We start from the raw sequence: 7,616 nt of genomic DNA on the forward strand, positions 1-7,616 counted from the left end.
TAAACTAATAATTTTTCGCAATAAAAATTGTAGAGAATTTAATTCTGAAAAGAATTATGTAAGCAGTGTAAACTGAATTTCAATAAAAGTTGAATAAAATGTATTCTTATGTAGTACATTACACCACAAAAATTTGCTGTTTTATGAGGAGGGTACTAATAACTCATAAGTTGTAGCTGATTGCAAATAAAATATTCGGTTTTTTATGAAAAGTTTTATTTTTATATGTAAGTAACATATCTAAATGACATCAAACTTATACCGAAAGACTGAAGATGATGTTCAGTGACCTCCGTTGTTTTGAATGCATATATTTAGACGTCTTCTCATCGATTGTCGGACCTGTTCAAATATTCCAGGAGTCTGCTTTATCATATCTATTCCGTTCAAAATCCTTAATCGGAGTTCTTCAATGGTATCAATCTTCTTCTTCTTCTTCTTCTTCTTCTTCTTCTTCTTCTTCTTCTTCTTCTTCTTCTTCTTCTTCTTATTCTTCTTCTTCTCCTTCCTCTTCTTCTCTGAGGTAATCTGAGGTAATCTGAATATCAGGAAATTGTCCAAGTATTTTTATTTTTTATTCTGATTTTTCTCAATAACCTAAAAGATTATGTTCATTTATGTGGGAGGTTGAGTTTATACTTTTTTATCCTTCCAAATGACAATAAGATGATATTATTATAAATGTTTTGATTGTTATTATTGAATAATAAACTCAATGAATGAAACGTTTTTTGATCATTCTTCCAGTCGACATTCAACTATCAGTGAAGTCACATCGCCAGTGTTTTGTTGTAGTGCGCCTTTGTTCTGTGAGCGATGAGTACGGACGAAATGTTGATAGAGGCTATTAGGGAGTATCCCTTCCTGTAAAATACTAGTGATAATAGTTATGTTATCACGACAACAGGAAGAAAGATAATGCTTGGCATAAAATCACAGAAAAGTTTGATACCATGTCAGGTAAGCTATTCACAAATATTATTCTGTAAGCGAAATTATGAAATCAAAGTTTTGGCCGTTTGACAAATCACACGATGATGGGAAACGGCTCAAATTAAAGGTATTGACCCCAGGGACTCGGGAAAAGTTAGCAGTTGTCTTAAAAGTCATCAGCAACCGAGAAATAGCGTAAAACATCAGTCAGGGATTGGAAAACATCTGCTTTGTTTACGTTAAAACGTGGTTCTGCTCGACTTAAAGTTACGTGCTAGATTATACAAGCAAGCTTCTGTAATTTTGTACTGTAATAAAACTGAAATAATTTTTAGGGGCTTAGGCCCCCCCCCCTCACGCCTGAATATCTCAGTACCTATGCTTCCTCCGTTTCTGTATCTCTTCTTCTTCAGCACATGCTGCGGCTATTACTGGCAATTCCTCGTCTGATGAACTCTCCATCGCAACTGATGCATTTTTTCTGGTTAGCTCCGGTCTCTGACTGAGCTAACCAGACGGGCAAGTGGGTTATCGCCGGAAAAATGACGGTGAAGGCGGCGACTGACGGTGACGGTCGGTGCTGGATGGTGCCTGACGGTGACGGCATAGTGGGTTCCCTGCTTAATTGGGTGTCGTACATTAGGGACTGGAAAGCAGCTGCATTCTGTGCAGTGTGGCGAAAGGATTATCATGAAAACTGTGTCTACGCCCCGTTTCGGAAAGACAATTTTCTGACTTCAGCTGTTTAAAGTCTAGAACTTAGATAAATCCCGAGCTCGTAAACCGGCCCTAAACAATTCAATTTATAGAATACTGTAGCGAGGCATGGGTTTTCAAACAGACAAACTGGATCTCTTATACAAGCTGCTAAAATGAGATCTCTACGAGCGATCAAAGGTTGTGTAGTGAGGTCCACGTTACAATGGCAGTATTTGATTAGCGATGGTATTGCTAACCTTGTCTATCATTCAACAAAGCGTATTAGTAATTTGGGTCATGATCTCCTTCCATTAAAATTCAAATCAAAATCAAAAATCAAATCAAAATCATTTATTTGCCAATTATAAAGATAACAATAATGAATAAAACAAATACTTCATACTTATACAAAATAAAAGTAAAATTTTAACTTAAAATTCAATTGGCGTTGCCAGCAAAACCTAAGTTTGTGTGCTAGCAACGAGTACCAAAAGATTTCATTTAACATAAACATTAAAGATGATTAAACAAATTGGAAAAAAAATATTAAATCTCTCATTTTCAAGATTCAAGGGCTTGGATTGGATCACATTTCCTTCCTGATGTCCTCAATTATCAAGGATTCACGACAGAGTTTATCTTCAAGAAAAAACAAGTGAAAAGTTTAAAGTGTTATAGAGTACATTGGAGAAATTCACGAAAATACACAAAGAGTTCGGATTCCATTTTTTTTCGGGACCGAGAATTTGGCCGAGGAAACTGGGACGCCAGCCAGAACATGGCTTGCTCAACTTTTTCAAGAGATATCCTCTTCCGAGAGAGAGAAGAAAGAGTCGAAAAAAACAGAAATGGCGGATGGGAAGTTATCACTCATGTGCGCTTTCTGTATAGTGAGGTCCACGTTATAATGGCAGTGAGAAAGATAGGAGAACAACGTTGCCGATCCTCTGTCTTGTCAATGCCTTCTATAGACGGTAGGTTTATTGACGTAATATCAACTTTTGACTCTCCTTTAAAATAATCATTTATCCTATTATATTAAGCGGGCAATTTCTGTATTTTCATATTCATATTTATATCTGGTTATTTATGTTCAACGGATCTCGAAAACGGCTCCAATGATTTTCACGAAAATTGGAACATAGTAGGTTTATGATATAAAATTTCGATTGCACTAGGTCTCATCCATGGAGAAACTAGCTGAACGACATTAAAAGGATAAATCATCCTTGACTGAAACATCTGAGACTTTCGTCGTCTGTGGATAGTAAAAAGTGAGCGAGTGATTCTGTAGAAAATCGAAATATCGCATCCTCGAAATTCATAAGCTGACGTATAGCTGTGAAATATAAACAAGATCATTTTAGAGAATTGTGTTCTGTTTATCAATAAATTAAAATAACGAGCGAAGCTCGATGCCCCGATATTAACTATTGAACTGTGCACTGGATTTAGAGAAGCAATAAAGAATTACTATAAAATGAAATTGTTTTTTTTTTCTAAAAAGATTGAGAGAGCTTTGAACATATGAACATATCCATTCTTTGAAATGAATATTGAGAGAAGATGAGGAACGGAGTGAGAGAGAGAAAACAGAGTGAGAGGGGAGGAAAAGAGAGATAGAAAGAGAGAGAAAGCTAGGATGAGAGAGATAGGGAGTGTGTGTGAGAGATTGGATTGAGTGAAAGAGAGAGAACGATGAGAGAGAGAGTGTGTGTGAGCGGAGACTGCAATTACTGTCAGAAGTGGCTTTGACAAGACATTCAAGCAAAACAACTTTCTTTTGTAGAGAAGGAGAGAATGAGAGGGAGGGAGAGAATGTTGACAAAGAACGAGGGTCCAAAGAAAAGGGGATATTTGATTAAAATCGGAAAGGATCTGAATTTCCCCTGTAGTGGGTGTCAGCAAAGTCCTACAAGGATAACATTAATACTTTCCATTTGGCCAATGCTGAAAGTTCAAAGTGAATACACTAGTTCAGGATCCCAATTACCCAAAACCCTAAACAGCCGTCAAAAGAGAGTTCAACCGGCCAGAAAACGGCAATCTGCTTCACTTGACTTTCATTCTCTCTCACTCTTTCTCTCTCACTCAATCCCTCTTTCTTCCTCCTCTTTCATTTCTTTGCCTTCCACATCTTCTTGAAAGCTCTTTTACAACTCTTCGAATTTTATTGTACTTCTCATTTCCTTTCAATAAAACCACTTGAAATTGTCGCAATTATTTGACAGGTGAAACATTTCCTTCTTCTCCTTTTCTAATCTTGGAATTTTTTCAATTGACGCTTGCGGAGCACGGGTGACACCTGATCCTCATAAGGTGCGTACAGATATACGCGCCCCGATCACGCTCCGAACATGCTCCGATCACGAACATGCTCCGATCACGAACATGCTCCGATCACGAACATGCTCCGATCACGAACATGCTCCGATCATGAACGTTACGAAGAAGATGTGATACAATTTTAATGAATTGTTTAATTTAATACATTTGAATAATCGATTTTTCATTAATTTCAATAATAAGCACCGAAAGCAGAGTCATTAGAAATATATCTTGTTAACTGGCTGCTTTGCTTCCAAGATATTATATCAAAATGCCAGGAGGCGATGAAATAATTCTGTTCAAATTTTTACTTTCCTTGCCCTATTACCATAGGTAAGGAAAGTATTTCTTTCCGAAAAAAATTAAGGTAGCCTACCCCAATTTCTAAATTTCTATACGTTTCAAGGTCCCCTGAGTCCAAAAAAGTGGTTTTTGGGTATTGGTCTGTATGTGTGTGTGTGTGTGTGTGTGTGTGTGTGTGTGTGTGTGTAAGTGTATGTGCGTCTGTGTACACGATATCTTATCTCCCAATTAACGGAATGACTTGAAATTTGAAACTTGAGGTCCTTCCCCTATAAGGATCCGACACGAACAATCTCTAACAAATCCAATTCAAGATGGCGGCTAAAATGGCGAAAATGTTTTCAAAAACCGGGTTTTTCACGATTTTCTCGAGAACGGCTCTAACGATTTTGATCAAATTTTTACCTAGAATAGTCATTGATAAGGTCTATCAACTGCCTGAAGTCCCATATCTTTAAAAATTTCATGAGCTCCGCCCCATCAATGCAAAGTGTGATTTTAGACTCTTAATTATCAGGCATAAGATACAATTTGAACAAAAAATTCGTAGTGGAAAAATTGAGCATGAAAATCTCTACAATTAATGTTCAGTGACATTTTCACCTAAAATTGGAAATAAGATCGAAATTCGAGAAAATGTGTTTATTCAATAATGCAAACGGTTGGCAACTGTTGATTCTATTAAATCATTCACTAGAAAGAATAGCAGACTTCGTGTGTCTCCAGCGTTATTGTCCTGTCATCATCAGCTGGCAGATCTTTGAATAGTAGACTTGAGATGCGCGTGTACAGTTGCGTCAGGTGATAAATTTTCATAACGGCAAGGAAAGTTGTGTGAGTGCGCCACACCAGATTTTTATTTAATCAATATTATACAATGATAAATAATACACCAGTCACTTATTTTACTCCTACCTCTAATTTCATTCTACTTAATTCATTCATTTAGCTATCATTTATTTATTTGCCATACAATAAATACATATTCAAAACATAATAAAAGAAAATACATAATTTTATAATCAAAAGTATAAAATAATTAAAATAAAAATTAAGCATAAATAATACCAAAATCATAATTAGATTCTCAATGGTAATCCGGCATCACCAGCAAAAGAAGAAGATATCAATCAAAGAAGCAAATTAACTGAAAATAATTACAAATTAGTTGCAGTTTACGATCTTGATTCGTAACCTCCAAGCATAAACAACACAATAAGCAGACAGCAGTGTTGTGATAAACAAGCACCATGTTGTGACGTCATCCGACTGGAGGTTTGGAAGAACTGTTCACAGTGATTCTCTCCCCGTTGCCAATACATTAGTTGGATAGAAGCATACCACGCGAAAAGTGGTATGAGCAGCAGTGTGACTTATGTGTGAGCCTTATCAGAGCCATAGCTAACAGGGGTCTGGCAAACGACTCTGCAACGAACATAATTCTATTTATGGGCGAGTTGTTAACTAATGGCTCTGTTAACTATGGGCAGAGACAAGAAATATAGTATTATGCTTAACCTTTATCTTATGCTCATCTTTTATCTATGCTATGGGTGACTTTTTGTAGCGACTCTGCAACCGGGCATTAAACATTTAGACATTAAGGGCCGTTTGCACAGTATAGATTGCTAAACTCGATTAAGTTAATCGAGTTTAAGTTAATCCGAAAGTTGAAACTTGAATCGGTTTTCTCAGTGCATTTACTAATCCAGTTTAAGTTAAACTAGTTTAGCGTTAAGTTGGTAATAGAATGTCCTGATTTTTACAGGAAATTTGTTATTTGTTTACAAACCATCAGTAATTTGAGGTTATGTAGCTACTATTTTAGTATTTTCTTGTTCTTGTTCAAAATCCAAAGAGTTGTAAGCTGTACGGTTCTAAAAGTGGAAAGCGATCAAGAAATTCTTTAAAAAATTATGTTTAGTTGGCACCAGAAAATATATTTTAGAATGTAAGATAAAAAAGTTATTTTGTTTCGCTTGAATCTACTATGGTCTTCCTGGTTTATTAGAAATCTCTCGAAAGCAATATCTCATTTATGTGTTATTAAAAACATGTTTTCCAATCGAAGACCACTGTTAAAAATTGTCTTATTCCCTATCAAGTGGTTTATTCAATCGAAATAATAAATTGGCAGTTGCTGTACTCAAGCAAACCTGTTCAAAAAATTCTCTATCCCATCAATTTAAATTATTTGTTTTTTGCCCAATTTTTCTCAGTTTCAAAATTTCTTCGCAGTCATCTTTATCAATCGCATTGAAAACTTCTATCAATTCCTCCATTACAATTATTTTTACATTCAAATAAATGATTCACTATAACCTAAATTAATAATAATTATCGTCTACAGAAGCATTAAAAACAACCGTCGAAAAATAATTTACTATAAGCTGTTTCCCCATCAAATCTTTACAGATGTCAAGTTAATCCAAATTATTTGGTTTAAACCTCCTGCTTTGGAGGTTAAAACTTTCCCAGAGTTTAAACTCAATACAGAGATTAAACTAATACTGTGCAAACGGAATTTTAGTTTAAACCAAAAAAAATCCAGATTTGGTTAAAGCTTTAGCTTAAACTTACACTGTGCAAACGGCCCTAAGAGAAATGCCAAAACCGTCGACTTGAATCTTAGACCTCACTTCGCTCGGTCAATTAATATGTTTTGACAGTAAACAGAGTACATAACACTTGGAAATTGGATGTTGTAAAAATTACACCACGCCACTGCTCGTGTGATTGAGTAGGGCGCGAATACCGGAAGATGGGAAGTCTAGAACTTAGGTAAATTCCGAGCTCGGAAACCGGCCCACAATTTTTGAAATCCCATCCACCGGTGCTCAAAGTGAACAGCTTGTATCAATTGAAGGCACAGAGCAGTCCTGCTTGTAGCATATGAGTATAATTTGGGTGTTGGTCGTTTGAGTAGCTCTGTTTACAAGCTATGATGACGCTGGTAGGGCGTGTAAATACAGTTGCTGTATGTATGTACTGAGTGGTCTATGTATGTATATACTGAGTGGGCCATGTATGTAAAGTATGTATGTATGCATATCGACCCACCCCATGTGCTGGTTTTACTCCACCCACCTTTTGCATGACTAACACCTAGCTCCTACCCCTAAACCATTCATGACCGATTACATCATCACCCACCTACCTACGAGCTTCCATTATTTCTTCTTTCTCTTCTTCTTCTTCTTCTTCTTCTTCTTCTTCTTCTTCTTCTTCTTCTTCTTCTCTTCTCTTCTTCTTCTCTTCTCTTCTTCTTTCTTCTTCTTCTTCTTCTCCTTAGTCTTCTTCTTCTTCTTCTTCTTCTTCTCTTCTTCTTCTTCTTCTTCTCTTCTTCTTCTCTC

General features: G+C 36.2%; 1 protein-coding gene across 2 annotated transcripts in view; it reads left to right on the forward strand.

Moving 5' to 3' along the window:
- LOC120348747 (SPEG neighbor protein-like) overlaps positions 1 to 7,616 on the forward strand; it is a 441,368-nt gene that overhangs the window by 351,406 nt on the left and 82,346 nt on the right. The window lies entirely within an intron of this gene.

The sequence above is a fragment of the Nilaparvata lugens genome, chromosome 9 (genome assembly GCF_014356525.2).
Source record: "Nilaparvata lugens isolate BPH chromosome 9, ASM1435652v1, whole genome shotgun sequence".
In the NCBI taxonomy this organism is placed as follows: domain Eukaryota; kingdom Metazoa; phylum Arthropoda; class Insecta; order Hemiptera; family Delphacidae; genus Nilaparvata; species Nilaparvata lugens.